We start from the raw sequence: 19499 nt of genomic DNA, 5'->3' as shown, positions 1-19499 counted from the left end.
GTCATGCCTGGCGAATTTTTGTACTTTTGGTAGAGATGGGGTTTCTTCATGTTGGCCAGGCTGGTCTTGAACTCCTGAGTCACCACTCTTTAATGCCGCTGTTCCCCTCCTGTTCCTTCTGTGTCGGTCTCCGAACGCCCGGCGCAAGGCACTACTCGGAATCGGAGAGGGGGAGAGCCGCGAGACCCAGAGAAAAAGAGGGCTGAAGAGCGCGTGAGACGTCAAGGTAGGCATGCTGCTGTGGAGCAGGAGCTGCTGGGCGAGCCTCGCGGAAGCTCCTGGGCGGGGAGGTGGGATGTGGCGGGGGCCGTGGCTCCGGGATAGAGCCCCTCCTCTGCGCGCGCGCCTGCCCTGGCTTGCACGCACGCGCAGTCGGTGGGTCCCGCGTGCTTTCTCGCCAAAATGCGGTGGCTGCTTTTCCCAGCTTCAGCGAGGCGGTAACGAGGTTCTCGTAGCGCACGGGGCTGGTGCGGAAGGGAGCCAATGGTCCGGCTTAGACACCTGCCCCTGCTCCCGCCCAACGCCCTAAGACACCAGGTTCTATACACGGAGTCCAGGGCCGTTTTTTCCGTGTGTGTGTGTGTGTGTGTGCATGTGCGTGTGCGTGTGTGTGTGTGTGTTTTATTTTTGAGACAGTCGCCCGTGTGTGTGTGTGTGTGTGTTTTATTTTTGAGACAGTCGCCCGTGTGTGTGTCTGTGTGTGTGTGTTTTATTTTTGAGACAGAGTCGCCCGTGTGTGTGTGTGTGTGTGTGTGTGTTTTATTTTTGAGACAGAGTCGCCTCTATTGCCCAGGCTGGAGTGTAGTGGCGCGATCTTGGCTCACTGCAGCCTCCGCCTCCCGAGTTCAAGCGATTCTCCTGCAGGCACGCACCACCATGCCTGGCTAATTTTTGTAGTAGTGACAGGGTTTCGCCATTTTGGCCAGACTGGTCTTGAACTCCAGGGTTTCGCCATTTTGGCCAGACTGGTCTTGAACTCCTGACCTCAGGTGATCCGCCCGCCTCGGCCTCCCAAAGTGCTGGGATTACAGGCGTGAGCCACCGCGCCCGTCCTTCTCATAGCTTTTGTTTCATGGCTTCTTCCGGCCTGGTGGACCTCAAGCTTTGCCTTTATGAAGGGCTGCATGGGGACCCCGTAGAACCGTAAAGAGCCGGCCGTGCGTGTAAACCGCTGATGCAGGGCCTCTGTCACAAAGGCCAGAGCGTCCCACGCACATCCCAGCACGGCCAGGCAGGACAATGGCATAATGGCTCAGAACATGTCTGGAGTCTGACTCTTGGTCCTGCCACATTCTGGCTGTGTGGTGGGGCATTTGCTCACCTGGAGGAAGCGGGGATGATAGTAGCTTTAAGTAGTGTTGCCACATTTTATTTAGCAAATAAAAATGGAGGACACCCAATTAAGTTTGGATGTCAGTTAAAAAAGAAAACAAGGGCCGGGCGCTGTGGCTCCCGCCTGTGATCCCAGCACTTTGGGAGGCCAAGGCGGGTGGATCACCTGAGGTCGGAAGTTCGAGACCAGCCCGACCAACATGGAGAAACCTCGTCTTTACTAAAAATACAAAAATTAGCTGGGCGTGGTGGCCGGCGCCTGTAATCCCAGCTACTTGGGAGGCTGAGGCAGGAGAATTGTTTGAACCAGGGAGGCAGAGGTTGCAGTGAGCTGAGATTGCACCATTGCACTCCAGCCTGGGCAACAAAAGTGAAACTCCATCTCCAAAAAAAAAAAAAAGAAAAGAAAAGAAAACAGATTTTTTTAAAGCATGTATCTCCCAAATATTGTTCAACTGAAATTCAAATGTAACCGGGCATCAAGTTCAAATTTAACTGTATTTTATCTGGCAGCCCTGCTTTAAGGCATTGTTTGGAGACAATACATGAACATTTCTAGAGCAGTGTCTGGTACATGTAAGCACACAATAAAGTTTATTTAGATAAAAAGGTCACACTCCCTGCCCTCCCTCACAATATATTAGTGTCTCTACTCATCCGGCTATGGGATCTCAAATGACCAGCCCTCAGAAAATCACTCTGTCATAAAAGGACAGTTTAAATCTCACCATCCCACCGCAATGTAGTGACCCCTTTCCACTATCACAAACGACCAGATTTCTCCTACCTCCCAGCTCTTAGCACATTCATGTGGGGATTTTCATGCTGTTCATGTTGCTGCTTTCACTGGACATATGGGGGAGGGGCTGGGGGAGTCCGAGGCATTATGATGTTGGAGCCAGTGACACTCTTTCTAGGGGAAATTGTAGCTGGAGTCTGTCTCTTGTAGAACTAGGGGCATGTAATCCTCTGTGTGTGAGCCAGGAGGCAATGGAAGATTCAGTGGGGAAGCCTATGATGTTTGTATGATGTTAGTAACAGGTTTTCCCCATGGGGCGAATGTATATTGAGTGCCATTGGTCCCACTGAGCTCATTAAGACGTCTGCCATAGAGGAGATAAAACTTTGTTCAATCTGAGAAGTCCAGAGAAAAAAAAGTTGAAGGGGAGAACCTAGCTTTTTAAACGTAAGTCTATTTGCTCTAGTTTCTGTTCCATCTCTCTTATTCTCCCCTGATTTTAGCACGCCCCTCACTTCTCTCATATGTAATGGCACCCTGCATTAATACTGCATTTTAAAATTATAACGCATTTTTAGTTTCATTATCTCACTTTCTTTTTTTTTTTTTTTTTTTCAGACAAAGTCTCACTGTTGCCCAGGCTGGAGTGCAGTGGCGCGATCTCGGCTCACAGCAACCTCTGCCTCCAAGGTTCAAGCGATTCTCCTGCCTCAGGCTCTCAAATAGCTGGGATTACAGGTGTGTGCTAATTTTTGTACTTATAGAAGAGATGGGGTTTCGCCATGTTGGCCAGGCTGGTCATGAACTCCTGACCTCAGGTGATTCATCCACCTTGGCCTCCAAAAGTGCTGGGATTATAGGCATGAGCCACCGCACCCAGCCTCACTTTCTTTTTCTAAACACTTTAGTAGGGAAAAAGAAAAGGGAATTTCTCTCTGAGGTCAAGAAGGGTTGAGTGAAATATCTGACTCTCACCAAAAACTTAATGGAATGAAGCCTTAGTCTAAGATTTAGAAGTGTCAGGAAACCCCCATTTTCCCAGTTAGAGCTCCTAGTCGTAAATTACCAGAGGAAACTTTGAGAAGGCTCTGAGATTGTGGGATCTAACTCTTATTTCTCTTCACACATCAGCTTGCTGTAGCAGCCCACTCTCTCTTTCCTGTACTTTCACTCTCCCTTCTTAGTGGCTTCTTCCCCTTGACTTTTAAACACATTTAATTTTCTCATTTAAAAAAAATCCTTCTTTGCAGTGGCCACTTGGTCTTCCCTTGCATGTACTTGAGAGTTGTATGCAGGATTTTGGAAAGTTTAAACTTTACTTATGGTAGGCTGGGTGTGGTGGCTCATGGCTGTAATCCCAGCACTTTGGGAGGCCGAGGCAGGCAGATCACCTGAGGTCGGGAGTTCCAGACCAGCCTGGCCAACATGGTGAAACCCTGTCTCTACTAAAAATACAAAAATTAGCCAGCCATGGTGGTGCACACCTGTAATCCCAGCTACTCAGGAAGCCGAGGCAGAATTGCTTGAACCCAGGAGGCAGAGGTTGCAGTGAGCCAAGACTGTGCCATTGCACTCCAGCCTGGGTGACAGAGTGAGAATCCATGTAAAAAAATAATAAAATAAATAAGCTTTACTTATGGTAGAAATTTAGTGAGATAAAGGAAGAAAAAGAGGTAGTGACTCTTGCTATGTGGAAAAGAAAGGGTTGGAATTGTTCAGCTAGGGATAAGAATCTCAAAGAAGGTCCTCCATTAGCACACTGGTGTCAGCCGGGAGCTGTTTGTCCTTGTCCGCCACAAGACAAGTACGGAAATTCAGAGTAAGCATTTAGGAACTTTTATAGCAGTTTTACAGAGTAATCTAATATCTGTTGAACTTAATGATAAAAAATCAAGGTGGCTCACACCTATAATCCCAGCATTTTGGGAGGCTGAGGTGGTCAGATCACTTGAGGTCAAGAGTTTGAGACCAGCCTGGCCAACATGGTGAAACCCCATCTCTACTAAAAATTCAAAAATTAGCCGGACGTGATGGCACACCCCTATAGTCCCAGCTACTCTGGAGGCTGAGCCAGGAGAATCACTTGAACCTGGGAGGCAGGGGTTGCAGTGAGTCGAGATAGTGCCACCGCACTCCAGCCTGGGCAATGGAGCAAGACTCTATCTCAAAAAAAAAAAAAAAAAAAATGGGGTTCCAGCACCAGAGCAACTAGCAATCCTAAACCTAATGGGAAATGAAGGGGAGCTGGATATGGGTATTTACAGTGTGCCTTTCACAGAATACTTTTTTTTTTTTTTGAGATGATGTCTCACTATGTTGCCTAGGCTGGTCTCAAACTCCCAGACTCATGAGATCCTCCCGCCTCGGTCTCCCAAAGTGCTGGGATTACAGATGTGAGCCACCACACCTGGCCTAGAATACTTCTTTTACCTAGCAGACATTCTGACTCTCAGTTGTCCCACGCACGACCAGGGGAAACTTTGTGCTGGAAACTTGTTTATACTGGCAGATGTCCTTGTGGCTCTTGTCTGACCCATGCCCCAGCTCTGGCACCAGGAACCCAGCGTTATGTTCCCTCTCACATCCTTGGGGAAATCCAGCCTGAGGCAGCCCCTAGTGTTTTAGATGGAAGGTGCAAATCCAACACACTACCACAACAGAAAATAGGTTCAAAGATTTTTTTACTTACAGATCCTGGGCAGGGAACGTACAATGAGTCTGGAGGGCAGTCCTCTGTCACGAAACATGCAAGGCAGGAATGAAGAGTCAGGTGGCCAGAGAGAAAGAGAGAAGAAACTGACAGTATATATAAGGGGACAGGGTGTGGATCACTTTAAGTTCACAGGCTTATTTATTTATTGATTTAGAGATGGAGTTTTGTTCTGTCTGATCCCGGCTTACTGCAACCTCTGTCTCCCGGGTTCAAGCAATTCTCCTGCCTTAGCCTCCCAAGTAGCTGAGACTACAGGCGTGCACCAACACGCCCAGCTAATTTTTGTATTTCTTAGTAGAGACAGGGTTTCTCCATGCTGGCCAGGCTCGTCTTGAACTCCTGACCTCAAGTGATCCTCTTGCTTCGGCCTCCCAAAGTGCTAGGATTACAGGTATCAGCCACCATGCCTGGCCTGCTTCTCCCATTTTTATCCTCTAGGTTCTTCACTGGGTTTTTCTCCCTTGTGTTCTTTCAACTTTTGTCCTTATGCTTGTGATACTTGATTTTTCTTCGATTTCTGCCTGCTCTCCATTTGTTCTTACCCTGTTCTTTCAGCATCTCTTCCCTGGATTTTTGTATTTTTGCTTTGTGGTCTTCCATCATAGAGGCAATTGCATCATTTTTTTTTTATTCATGGCAAAATATTTGGTTATAATTTTTTTGTTTTTGAGACAGTGTCTCACTCTGTTGTCCAGGCTGGAGTACGGTGGTGAGATCATAGCTCACTACAGCCTCAACCTCCAAGGCTCAAGCAATCTTCCCACCTCAACCTCCTGAGTAGCTGAGGCTACAGTAGTGTGCCACCACTCCTGGTGAATTTTTTATTTTTTGTAGAGACGGGGTCTCGCTATGTTGCCCAGGCTGGTCTTGAACTCCTGGGCTCAAGCAATCTTCTCACCTCAGCCTCCTGAAGTGCTGAGATTACAAGCAAGAGCCACCACACCTGGCCTGCTTATAATTTTTATCTGATCTGTTGAGGCAGTTTTCCAGTGAAAGCTCTTCATATGTTAGTTTATTTTGTTATGCTTTCCTTCATAGTTCGTTTTGCAGTTTTGGGTTAATGTGGCTAGTCCCTTTTTTTTGCAGAATATTGCGTAAGTTAGGTTTTCCAGCATGAGTTTTTCTTGTTTAAGAGGTTCTTTCTGCCTCATATATGTCTTCTGTAGGAGACTGATCAACTCTGTCTCCTCTGTTTTTGCTTTCCAGTTTCTTACAGTGTAGTTGCAAAGAAGAGGTATAGATCCTTACCTGATGGTGGACTCCTCACCTTTAGGAAATTTAATTTTCCAGGTGTTTTCTTTTTCTTTTCTTTTCTTTCTTTCTTTTTTTTTTTTTTTTTTTTTTGAGATGAAGTCTTGCTCTGTCGCCCAGGCTGGAGTGCAGTGGCACCATCTCGGCTCACTGCAACCTCCACCTATGGGGTTCAAGCAATTTTCCTGCCTCAGTCTCTCAAATAGCTGGGACTACAGGCACATACTGCCACACCTAGCTAATTTTTGTATTTTTAGTAGAGATGAAGTTTCACCATGTTGGCCAGGATGGTCTTGATCTCCTGACCCTGTCATCCCTCAGCCTCCCAAAGTGCTGGGATTACAGGCGTGAGCCACCACAGGTGTTTTCTTATATCTGCTCCTGTTTATCTTTCTTTCTGCTCAAATTTCTTTCCATAGTTTCTTGTCTCCACTTCCTCCCTATAGTTGTTCCTCATTTGAGCTGTTTTTCCCAACTCTTACATGTAATTTGTTGTCTACAGATTACACTTATCCAGGTTTTGCTGAATGTTGAGCTTGTGAAGATGTTTTTCATTCTCCTTATTGCTTTCAGATCATTTTAAGGAACAGAAGCCCATGATGCTATAAAGTTTCTATGTCTTATATTTTAGATTTTTCTCTTATAAACAGCACACACTTAATTCATTTAAATATTCAATTTGGTCTCTCTTTTATCTGATGAGTTTAATCTATATTTATTATGATAATGAAAGATTTGTTTCTATCCCCTCATTTCTATATATCATACCTCATTTTTCCTTCTTATTTCTAATATTGAATTGGTTAATGTTTTCTAATGTTTTCTTTATTTCGTGTCCCTTTCCCTCAACTGGTAAAATCGTGCATTCTCTTTCTTTCTTTTTCTTTCTTTCTTTCTTTCTTTCTTTCTTTCTTTCTTTCTTTCTTTCTTTCTTTCTTTCCTTTTCTTTCTTTCTTTCTTTCTTTCTTTCTTTCTTTCTTTCTTTCTTTCTTTCTTTCTTTCTTTCTTTCTTTCTGTCTCTCTCTCTCTCTCTCTCTCTCTCTCTCTCTCTCTCTTCTTCTTTTGAGATGGAGTCTCGCTGTGTCACCCAGGCTGGAGTGCATTGGAGTGATCTCGGCTCACTGCAACCTCCACCTCCTGGGTTCAACACGATTCTCCTGACTCAACCTCCCGAGTAGCTGGGACTACAGGTGCGTGCTACCACTCCTGGCTAAGTTTTGTATTTTTAGTAGAGATGGGGTTTCGCTCTGTTGGCCAGGCTGGTGTTGAACTCCTGACCTCAGGTGATCTGCCTAACTCGGCCTCCCAAAGTGCTGGGATTACAGGCATGAGCCACCTATTTTTATTTTTATTTTTATTTATGGTGGTTTCCTTAACATTTTTAATATACACATGTAACAGAATGTTAAATGTGACTTTCTGTGTTCTGGGAGTTTTATTTGAGATCAGTAGGTGTTTGATAACATATGAAGAGCATGCTAAAAGATTGTGAAGGATTTTTTTGTGTGTGTGTGTGACTCTTAAATTATTTTCCTGTTGGGTACATAATTAAAATGATGATTTCGCAGGGGAGAATTGTTGATGTGCTCTGTGGTGTTTCTCCTTCCCTCTTGCTTTTCTCCCTTGTCAGTCCAAGTGAGGGACATGTCAGAGAATCTTTTGGAGAACGCGATAGGTATCCCTGTGAATTTGGGGAATGCCTGGATAAAAGTTTAAAGATGTGTAAGCTTTCAGGAAGCTGTTCATGAGTCAGCTCTGTCTGTAGAAGTCTTTCTCTCCAAGGTTTGTTTTTGTCAAGTGTTCCACTGCTTTGTGGAAGGGTTTTAACTACAACTCCCTATCATTGGCCTGAGGCCTGGGTCTTCTCTTTACCAGGGCAATACTATTCAAGCCACTAGCCATTGTGGTCATTGATATTTATGGTCTTTATGGGCTCTGATAACTACACTTTCTCAGGACTGGAACAACAGCAGTCAGCACCTGTTGCTGTGGGTTACCCTCTACTTCCCTAATTTCTGGCTCCTGAAGCTTAGGTACTTGTTATTTTATCCAGAATTTCTTGGATTTTGTAGTGTGAGGCTTTCAGGTTATTTTAGCCCGACATCTTGTCATAATTGGATATCTATATGAACTTGTTCAGTGTCTGCCTTCTATGCTAGACAGTAAACCCCATCCAGACAGATACTCATTCTTCCTCCCTGCTTCATCTCCAGCTCTCAGCGCAGTCTGGCATATAATGAGCAGGGAGGAAATATTTGTGGAAAGTGGGTGACTTTTACATATATGAGGACTTCAGTAGGAAAGAAGGATGATGGTTAATAAATATAATTATGTCCACAAATATGAGATTCCTAATAAAGAGAGCTAAGGGAGGGCTAGGCCCCTGCATTATTTCAGCTAAGCTATAGCTGGCTCGCCTAAACTCACCTAAAAACTTTACTTGATGTATTTTTTGTTCTGTTTCTAGACTATATAAAGCACCCACTTCACTCTATTATTTTTCTTTCTTTCTTTCTTTCTTTTGTTTGTTTTGTTTGTTTTTTGAGATGGAGTCTCGCTCTGTCACCAGGCTGGAGTACAGTGGCGCAACCTTGGCTCACTGCAACCTCTGCCTCCCAGGTTCAAGCAATCCTTCTGCCTCAGCCTCCCGAGTAGCTGGGACTACAGGCGTGCACCACCACGACCAGCTAATTTTTTGTATTTTTAGTAGAAACAGGGTTTCACCATGTTGGCCAGGATGGTCTCGATCTCTTGACCTTAACCTCGTGATTTGCCCGCCTCGGTCTCCCAAAGTGCTGGGATTACAGGCATGAGCCACCGCACCCGCCCTCTTTCTTTCTTTCTTTCTCTTTCTTTTCTTTCTCTCTCTCTCTCAATTTCTTTCTTTCTTTCTGATGGAGTCTCGCTCTGTCGCCCAGGTTGGAGTGCAGTGGCACGATCTTGGCTCACTGACTTCACCTCTGGGGTTCAAGCGATTCTCCTGCCTCAGCCTCCCTAGTAGCTGGGATTACAGGCATGCACCACCACACCTGGCTAATTTTTGTATTTTTAGTAGAGATGGGGTTTCACCATCTTGGCCAGGCTGGTCTTGAACTCCTGACCTTGTGATCCACCCGCCTCGGCCTCCCAAAGTGCTGGGATTACAGACATGAGCCACCACGCTGGCTATTTTTTTCTTAGGACAGGGTCTCACTTTATCATCCAGGCTGGAGTGCAGTGCCATGACCACAACTCAGTGCAGCCTTGACCTCCCAGGCTCAAGCAATCCTCCTGCCTCAGCTACTTGAGTAGCTGGGGCTACAGGTACTTGCCACCACACCCGGCTGATTTTTGAAAATTTTTTTAGAGACAAGGTCTCATTGTGTTGCCCAGGCTGGTCTCAAACTCCTGAGCTGAAGTGATCCTTCCACTTCAGCCTCCCAAAATGTTAGGATTACAAGCATGAGTCATTGTGCCAGGCCACTCTATTCCCTTTTAAAAATGAAATTAAGGCCGAGCGTGGTGGCTCACACCTGTAACCCCAGCACTTTGGGAGGCTGAGGCAGGAGAACTGCTTGAGGGCAGGAGTTTGAGACCAGCCTGGGCAACATAGCAAGACCCCATCTCTACATCTTTTGGAGAATAAAAGATAAAAAAAAATAAAACATTAGCTGAGCATGATGGCCTGTGCCTGTAGTCCAAGCTACTTGGGTGGCTAAGGCAGAAGGATCCCTTGAACCCAGGAGCTGCAGGTTACAGTGAGCTTTGATTACTCCCGTGCATTCCAGCCTGAGTGTCACAGCAAGACTTTCTAAGCAAACAAAACCAAATTTATTTAAGTATAATTTTCATGTAATAAAGTATACCATAATTTTTTTATGAGTTTTGACCAATTTCTATACCCATGTAACCACTACCACAGTCAAGATATAGACCATTACAAGACTACAAAAAGTTCCCTTTCACCCCTTCCCACTCAGTCCCCATAAATCTTGGCCCCACATAACCACTGATCTACTTTCTGCCCCTGTTGGTTAGATTATTCTTTTTTTTTTTTTTTGAGATGGAGTCTTACTCTGTCACCCAGGCTGGAGTGCAGTGGCACAATTTTGGCTCACTGCAACCTCTTCCTCCTGGGTTCAAGCGATTCTCCTGCCTCATGAGTAGCTGGGACCACAGGCACATCCCATCATGCCTGGCTAATTTTTGTATTTTTAGTAGAGATGGGGTTTCACCATGTTGGCTAGGATGGTCTCGAACTCCTGACATTGTGATCCACCCACCTCGGCCCCTGAAAGTGCTGGGATTACAGGCATGAGCCACTGCGCCCAGCCTAGATGACTCTTTTCTAGAATTTCATATAGATGGAATCATACAATATGTTCTCTTTTGTGTCTGCCTTCTTGTATTCAGTATTAAGTTTTTGAGTTTCATCTATGTTTTTGCAAGTACCAGTAGTTCATTCTCATGCCTTTTTTAAAACAAAGGAGTTTCTCCTGTTTCTAAAGGAGCACTTCTTTTTTTTTTTTTTTTTGAGATGGAGTCTCGCTCTGTCGCCAAGGCTGGAGTGCAGTGGTGCAATCTCGGCCCACTGCAACCTCCTCCTCCTGGGTTCAAGCGATTCTTCTGCCTCAGCCTTCCGAGTACCTGGGTTTACAGGCACGTGCCACCATGCCCAGCTAATTTTTGTGTTTTTAGTAGATACGGAGTTTCACCATGTTGGCCAGGCTGGTCTCAAATTCCTGGGCTCAAGCGATCCACCTGCCTTGGCCTCCCAAAGTGCTGGGATTACAGGCGTGGGCCACCACGCCTGGCCTCTAAAGGAGTACTTCTCCAATTTATCTTGCTGCCCTTCCCTGTTTCCCACTTCCCTTAATTTCTGGTCTAACATCAGATGTTGTTGATTAAGAGACCTTTACCTTCCACAGGTTCTGTAATCCAAGATGTCTATAAAGAACTGGGATATCAATAGGAAATCATCTTCATCCAGACTTATTCCTGAGTGGAAGAACTTGAAGTTCCTCATAAATAAGATCCTGAAGGACATAAAGGTGATGTGTATGAGAGCTGTGCACATGGTGGACCTGTACTAATTATCCCTGCCAAGGCAGGCTGGGGCATGGGCAAGACATAGGCAACTTTGGAAAGGCCCTCCCACATCCCCCAATAACTTCCCCTGCTAAATTAAGATGATCGCATTAGGTAAGTTAGAACACTTTCTGCTGCAATAACAGAAAATGGATTTATATGGATTAAATAAGTAGGAGGCATCTTTGTCTTACATGTTGTCAAGGACCACATTCTTTTTCTTTCTTTTCCACCGTTCTATTATGTTAGCTTATGACCCTAGGGTTACAAGATAGTTGTTACACTTCCAGGTATCAGCCTCAAATTGCAAGTAGATAGAAGATGGAAGAGGGAAGGTCAGAGAGCCACAGGGCCGTGCCAGCCTTGGAGTACCATAATAGTACTCTATGTTGCCAGGGTTTCTGGGTCCATGATCACCCTAAACCAAAGCAGAATTTTATTGGAATGGAAGGAGGGGGAACAGGAAGGAGAAGGGTTTGATGTAGAGTAGGTAGCAGTAATATCAGGCAGACACATTGCATTTGTTTACGATAATCTTTTTTCCATAGCAAAGCATTGATATTGTTTAATGAGTGAATGAATTGTTTATATATAAAGGCTGGAAAGGAGAAAAGGAATGATGATTAACTAATAGAATACGAGGTATGTAAATGAGCTTTCTGATTAAGAGAGATGAGGCGTTGGGAGTTCAGACACCAGGGTCCTTACACTCAACTCTGCTACTGCTACTGAATCAGCAATGACAGTGGTGCTGTAAGCTCTTAAGATCTGAAAATAAGAAATACAGGTAGGGCTGGGCATGGTGGCTCGCGCCTGTAATCCCAGGACTTTGGGAGGCCAAGGCAAGAGGATCACTTGAGCCCAGGAGTTCAAGAGTAGCCTGGGCAGCATAGCGAGACCCCATCTCTACAAAAATAAAATTATCCAAGTGTGGTGGTGTGTGACTATAGTCCCAGCTACTCAAGAGGCTAAGGTGGAAAGATTGCTTGAGCCCAGCATTTTGAAGTTACAGTGAGCTATGATCACACCATGGCACTCTAGTCAGGTCAACAGCAACAGAGCAAGACTGTCTCTTTAAAAAAAAAAAAAAGAGCGAGCAAGAGAGAAAGGAAAAAAAAAAGAATACAGAAAGAAGAGAGATTCTGAGTTGTAGATACATGTTGGCCTCAGTATAGTCTCAAATCCTTTGTGGATGCAGGAAGCAGGTATGATGGACATTATAAGTAAAGTTGTTTTAATACTTCAGTTGATTTAGTATTATACCTTCCACCTTAGGTGGTCAGAGCACAAATTCTGATGCAGAGAGCTTGGAGAGTTAGATCCACAGAGCATTGTTCAGGAGGCAGGTATAGTTCAAGCAGCTACTGAGAAGGGTGACCCCAAAAGTAAACTTCATGAACTCAAGTTTTGGCTGATCAGCATGAGGAGTTCATGTACGTGTATTACAGACATCTGCTACATCACTGGAAGGTAGTATGTATTGTATATGTTCTACTGTGTAACCTATTAAAAGGGATGTAACTCCCTTGATAGGTACATACATATACACACATCCCACATGGCCAGAAGAGCTGACACACAGCTAACTCCATAAATAGCACACATTCCCCTTGGGTACACATAAGAATAGTGACAGAATGCCGAGCACGGTGGCTCACACCTGTAAATCCAGCACTCTGGGAGGCTGAGGTGGGCAGATCACTTGAAGTCAGGAGTTCGAGACCAGCCTGACAAACATGGCAAAACCCTGTCTCTACTAAAAATACAAAAATTAGCTGGGCATGGTGGCAGGTGCCTGTAATCCCAACTCCTCGGGAGGCTGAGGAAGGAGAATCACCTGAACCCAGGAGGCGGAAGTTGTAGTGAGCCAAGATTGCGCCACTGCAGTCCAACCTGGGCGACACAGCGTGACTCCATCGAAAGAAAGAAAAGAGAAGAGAAGAGAAGAGAAGAGACAGAAGTGCATGCCACAAGGTCTGCCACACATGGCGGTCTTCTATTACATACTGTGAAGTATGAGTTTCCCAAAGGTGGTGTATTATGTGGGTGTGATTCTAACAAGAGTGGTCCTTTTGATGTAGGTTGGAACTTAAAAAAGTAGTTCCGGCTGGGCGCGGTGGCTCACGCCTGTAATCCCACCACTTCGGAGGGCCGAGACAGGCGGATCACGAGGTAAGGAGATCGAGACCATCCTGGCTAACACGGTGAAACCCCGTCTCTACTAAAAATACAAAAAATTAGCCGGGCGTGGTGGCAGGAGCCTGTAGTCCCAGCTACTTGGGAGGCTGAAGCGGGAGAATGGCGTGAACCCGGGAGGCAGAGCTTGCAGTGAGCCGAGATCGTGCCACTGCACTCCAGCCTTGGCATCAGAGCAAGACTCCCTCTCAAAAAAAAAAAAAAAAAAGTGATTCCAACTGTGACATGTATACATATTTGCCGTGGTTGGGTTCCTCTGTCATACTCATACAGAATTGTATTCCTTTCTTTGTAAGCACTTACTTGTTTTGTATACTCAGTTGTTAGTTATTTGTTTAATATCTGTTTCCCCCCTGGACTCATCTTCTTAAGAGTCAGAGCCATGTCTGTTTTGCTCAGCACTGTACCCTCAGGGTCTTTCATAGAACCTGTCAGCCTTTCTCAACTGTGGCTCTTCATCTGAACCATGGAACACAGAACATGATTTGAGGGGCTACTTTTTTTTCTCTCAATGCCTTATAACTGGTAGCATTCTAGATGACTAGGAGAGAAATTAATTCATTATGTAGATTGGATACTTTAGGACATAAGGGCTTACTTTTTTAAATGGAAACTTGGTTGAGAAAGCATAGAAGAGACCGATCGATACAGATGTATTCTGTTGCAAACTGAGGGCGAGGGAGGGATGACTCCTCAAATGCTGCTTTCCAGTAGTAGGGTAAATGTTGGTTAGCTCAAAAACAACAAATGACCACTCATCTCTTGGTAAATATTTATTTATTTATTTAACTTATTGAGACAGGGTCTCGCTCTGTCACCCACACTGGAGTGCAGTGGTACAATCATGGCTCACTGTGGCCTGACCTCTTGGGCTCAAGCGATCCTCCTGTCTTAGCCTTCTGAGTAGCTGCGACTATAGTCATGCACCACCATGCCCAGCTAATTTCTGTATTTTCTGTAGAGATGGGGCTTTGCTGTGTTGCCCAGGTTGGTCTTGAACTCCTGGGCTCAAGCTATCTGCTTGCCTTGGCCTCCGAAAGTGTTGAGATTACAGGTGCAAACCACCACACCTGGCCAGTAAATATTTCTTAAATGAATGAATGAGTGAGGACTCAGAACTCTTAACTCAGGTCATTCTTCTCTCTCAGATTGATGAAGAACCAAAGAATGATGTGGTTCTACTGAGTGACTGGCCTGAGACTCTATACCGGGAGTCTCACCATCGTCAGAACAAGCCTTTTGTCTGCTTCTACTACTCCATCAAGGTCAACTGTTTTATCTCCTTAAACTGGATGGAACCTGGTGGAAAAATGCAGGTGAAGCCACCTCATTTCCCCCCTCTCCTTCTTAATCCAATTTACATGAATCACACCTGAACTGCCCTCATTTTAGAATGATGGTAGTGACTGTGAATTAGCTCATTTTAGTACTCATCTCCATATCCCAGTTTGACGGGATGCAGTGATCCTTCTTCACCTCATGTTATTAGGCCCACAGAATTCATATTCCCCATAAAGTACACTGAAGGCCAAGAAAAGGGCCTTGAACATGGTGCTTCTATCATATACCCAATTCCTAGTATAGTAGTCCCCGCGTATTCATGGGGCATACATTCCAAGCTCCCAGTGGACATCTGAAATTGCAGATAGTACCAAACCTGACTGCCATGAATTGGAACATGTTTCTGTTCATGTGGCTGACCTACAGATTTAATGCTTTTTCCATCATAACTAAGCCTGTTCATGCACTGTGGCCATAATGCATGCCGTTGAGGTGCAACAGCAAAACTAGCATGAATTTCTCTTTCCTCCTTCACAATTTCACAGATGATTCTTTTTTTTTTTTTTTTTTGAGACAGAGTCTCACTCTGTTGCCCAGGCTGGAGCGCAGTGGCAAGATCTCGGCTTACGGCAACCTCTGCCTCCCAGGTTCCAGTGATTCTCCTGTCTCAGCCTCCTGAGTAGCTGGGATTACAGGCGCGTACCACCATGTCTGGCTAATTTTTGTATTTTTAGTAGAGACGGGGTTTCACCATGTTGTTCAGGCTGGTCTCGAACTCCTGACCTCGTGATACGCCCACCTTGGCCTCCCAAAGTGCTGGGATTACAGGCATGAGCCACTGCGCCCGGTCCGAAAAGATTAATTCTTTCTATAGATTGTAGCAACCTCAGCATACAATTGCTTTCCTTATTAAGTCAAGAACCTTCACCTTTTCACTTAAAGGAAGCATTTTGTGGCTTCTCTGTGGCATATCTGAATTGCCAGTATCACTATTCTTGTGCTTTGGGACCATTATTAAATAAAATAAGGGTTACTTGAACACAGGCACAGCAATACTATGACAGTTAATTTGATAACTGCGATGGCTACTAAGTGACTTAACAGGCAGATAGGGTATATAGTGTAGATAGACTGGACAAAGGGATAATTCAAATCCCAGGCAGGATGGAATGGGACTGCCTGAGATTTCATCCTGCTACTCAGAACAGCATGCAATTTAAAACTTATGAATTGTTTATTTCTGGAATTTTTCATTTAATATTTTTGGACTGCAGTTGACCACACAGGTAATTGAAACCACAGAAAGGGAAACCATGGGTAAGTGGGGGCTGCTGTACTAGGAGACTCCTAAAGTCAAGCTCTCTAGTCTTTCCTTAGTCACACCAGAGGGAACAGGGACCTGAATATTCAGCCTTCCCTACCCCACACTTTGGGAAATGATCTGCCTCCACAGTCAGGCTTTCATCTCTCATCCTCTTCTAGGCAGTACTTTGGATACAGAAAAAGGGTACAGAAATGAAAGGAATGGTAGAGAAGATGAGGCTTCGCGTGATGGATCAGCTGCCGCCCATCCAAGCAATGGTCCACACAGGTTCCTACCACATGTTAATTGCTTACTGTGGTGACATGCGCCTAAGGCTTTTTGGAGATCACCATCAAGGGTTCAGATGTCTGGGTACAGTGCCCTGTCATTTCTCCACCAGCTGCCTCTTCTATGATCCAGCAACTGAGTTGCTGCTATGTGGTACCCTGGGGGCTGTGGTTACCTGGTTTATCTTACCAAATGGCAGGAGCATCGAGATGGCTCAAATAGTCCCTATGGCTAATCATGAGCTTGTACAGGGATTTTCCCTGAATGGCCCCCAGGGATCCCTGTTGGCTCTGTGTGAGGATACAGTGAGGGTCTTCATTCACCGGGGTCAGGGCCAGCTGGAAGAAGTGAAGAAGTTCACGCCTGTCGCCAGTGGCTCTTCCATCACTTGCTCCTTTACTTGTGTCTCTCAGGGCAATTTCTACGCTGGAAACACGGCTGGAGAGATCCACGCTTGGGGTTTAGACCAGGGTAACTTCCTCCACAGCTTTCAAGCCCATTCCTCATCAGTGATATGTATCCATAGCCGGCCAGAGATCCACACCTTACTAACAGCAGGCAGTGAAGGCACAGTGAGGGAATGGAATCTCACTTATGGGAACTTGCTGCGGCAGCTGAATGTTGACGAGGATCTTCAGAGACTGCAGTTTATTGATAATACCACTTTTTTCTGCCAGACCACCTACAGTTTTTCATTGCATCACCTGCCCTACTTTTATAGCCTCTTCAATGTCTGTGGTTCTGCTCCCCAGCAGGTGCAGCGGGTCTGCTGCGGCCATAACTGGACTCGGATTCTATGTGCCACTGAGGATGGTTTATTGCGCTTCTTATCTCCAGTAACAGGGGATCTCCTGGTTATCACCTGGCCTCTACTTGTTATGGATAAGGCTTTGGCTTGGGCCTATGACTCAGAGAGAGAGGAGCTCTTTGTGGCATTAGGCAGTTCAGAGGTGCTGGTGTTTGATGCAACACGCTCTCCTTGTACAGTCAAGTATCTTGTGTGCACTTCAGCAGACGGTAAGGATAGAGTAAGATGCTTGGCTTATGGGAGGTCCCATCTGCAAAAAGGCCTAGGAGGATTGATGTTCTGTGGGCATGAGAGTGGCATTGTGAGAATCCTTTCCCACTACAGTCGTGCCCGAATAGAGAAGACTGTTCACTCTGGGGCAGTATTGGCATTGTCTACCCTGGAAGGCCTTCAGGAAAATGCCTTGCTCTGTTCCTATGGCATGGATAACATCATACACTTGACAGAGGCCGTGCTTCAGGTGAACAAGGTAGTCCTTCAGCCTGTCAGCAAAATCCTCTGTGGCTGCCCCCTAAAACATGTGATACTCTTGCCAGGTTCTGTGGGTGCCATCACTGAAAGCTACTGCTGGCGTCTCTGGCACTATGAAGGCTCTCTGACATCTTCAGAATCAAAACAGAGCTTTGTGTGGAGAGAGACAAAATGCCTGCATGAGTGTGACATCACTTCATTTGATGTCTGCCTTCCCCTGAAACTTTTTGTCACAGGTGGCATTGATGGCTCAGTCCGGATCTGGGACTTCCACGGTAGACTTGTAACCGAGATCGACTCAGCCCTGCATTTTGGCCCACTCTGCTTTGCCAATAATCGAGGTGACCTGTTGTTGACTTTCAACCAGAGTATCTACATAGTATCTTGCTTAAAGCTTCTCCCTCCAGCTCAGCTGGTTCACCTGCGTATCCTAAAAAATGCAGATGAAATACAAGAAGTCCCTAAACCCTTCCTTCCTAGCTTCTTCTTTATGTTTGAAACAGTATTTGTACCCAGATTTGTCTACCTTGGAAGAGGGCGGCAGGAATTACAGGGGCTAGAGACCCTTGTCAACAAACGGTTCATTGCCTTCGACAATACTGTGCCTCATGTTGTAGAAGAAGAGAGAAGCATGTCCCTTGTGATTCAAAAGACCAAATTTCCTTTGTTTGAGGCTAAGGATATTGATTTCTCTACTCTTGATTCCAAGCATAATCGTCCCCGACATGAGGTTCCTGCTCAGTTGCAGCTGGCTGGCTGGGATGGATTCAATGCCTACCAAATGCTACGGTGCTTCTTTGGTCAAGGGCGGCAATGGCCCTTTGCTCCCGATGGCTACATCCCTAACTCAGTGATCCGTGCCCGCCTTTGGCCTGAGGGTACCCCAGTCTTCCTATGCTGTGATCTGTATTCATCCTACCAAGTTAAGGACTGGGACTTGTCATCTATGACTCTAGTAGAAGAGAAAATGTCAAGGAGTCAACAGAAGGATAAATCCAAGAAGCGAAAAGGAACTTCCCTTGATATTCTTGAAAGCATGGCAAACCAAAATTGGATGAGAAGAAACTATAGTGGAAGGCTTATGGATGATTTAATAGAGGCCATCCTCAACCTCACAATTTACTGCTCTGTAGAGGAATACAAGAGATATTTTAGGGTACTTAAACGTATTTTTGCCACTTGCCAGATATCTTCAGAGTTGGTTTCTAAGACTGCCCATCGCCTCCTGCAAGATACAACCCATTCCAATCCACATATCCGTGAGCTAGCCTGGGAGGTACTGGATAGGCTAGGCCTCATGAACCATCATTTTGCTATTCCACTGACTATGGGATTGATGGACAGTGATGAGAATGTGCGGGCTAAGGCCTTATACCTTATGGTAAGAGTCACAGGCATCCAAACCAAGACCAGGCTGGTACAACTGCTGAAGAAACAAGAAACTCTCCGGAAAATGCAGTAAGTTGGATGGTGACCTTCTCTTCTTCTGGTTCCTTCCGTCTCCTATCCTCCAATATCTGACTGTGTCTTCCCATTTCTAAAATCCTTTTTAAATTCTATTCTTGCCAGGCATGGTGGCTCATGCCTGTAATCCCAGCACTTTGGGAGTCCAAGGCGGGCAGATCACCCAAGGTCAGGAGTTCAAGACCAGCCTGGCCAGCATAGTGAAACCCTGTCTTTATTAAAAATACAAATATTAGTCGGGTGTGGTGGTGCATGCCTGTAGTCCCAGCTACTTAGGAGGCTGAGGCACAAGAATCGCTTGAACCTGGGAGGCAGATGTTGTGGTGAGCTGAGATGGTGCCACTGCACTCTAATCTGGGCAACAGAGTGAGACTCAGTCTCAAAAAATAAATAAATAAATAAATAAATAAATAAATTCCCACTTTGTTCTTTGTTTCAATTTGCTCTTTTACTCAGCACCTACCCCTTTCCTTCTGACCGCTGACTAGCCTGTCTTTCCATCATTTCTTCAATTTCTCAAGATTCCTCAAGACTCATGTCCACAAATCTCCCAACCAAAGAAGCATCATGTGTCCCACTGACTACA

At 45.4% G+C, this 19499-nt stretch overlaps 1 protein-coding gene across 1 annotated transcript in view; it reads left to right on the top strand.

The window, feature by feature from the left end:
* The first annotated feature begins 444 nt into the window (after positions 1 to 444).
* LOC144337089 (uncharacterized) overlaps positions 445 to 19499 on the top strand; it is a 36321-nt gene continuing 17266 nt past the window's right edge. Inside the window, exons 1-4 of the mRNA XM_077979911.1 lie at positions 445 to 537; positions 1846 to 1908; positions 10943 to 11065; positions 14447 to 14614. The gene's annotated coding sequence lies outside the window, so the exon portion shown is untranslated. The remainder of the gene's footprint in view (positions 538 to 1845; positions 1909 to 10942; positions 11066 to 14446; positions 14615 to 19499) is intronic.

Source organism: Macaca mulatta, chromosome 19, assembly GCF_049350105.2.
Source record: "Macaca mulatta isolate MMU2019108-1 chromosome 19, T2T-MMU8v2.0, whole genome shotgun sequence".
NCBI lineage: Eukaryota > Metazoa > Chordata > Mammalia > Primates > Cercopithecidae > Macaca > Macaca mulatta.
This window is presented reverse-complemented; position numbering and strand designations above follow the sequence as displayed.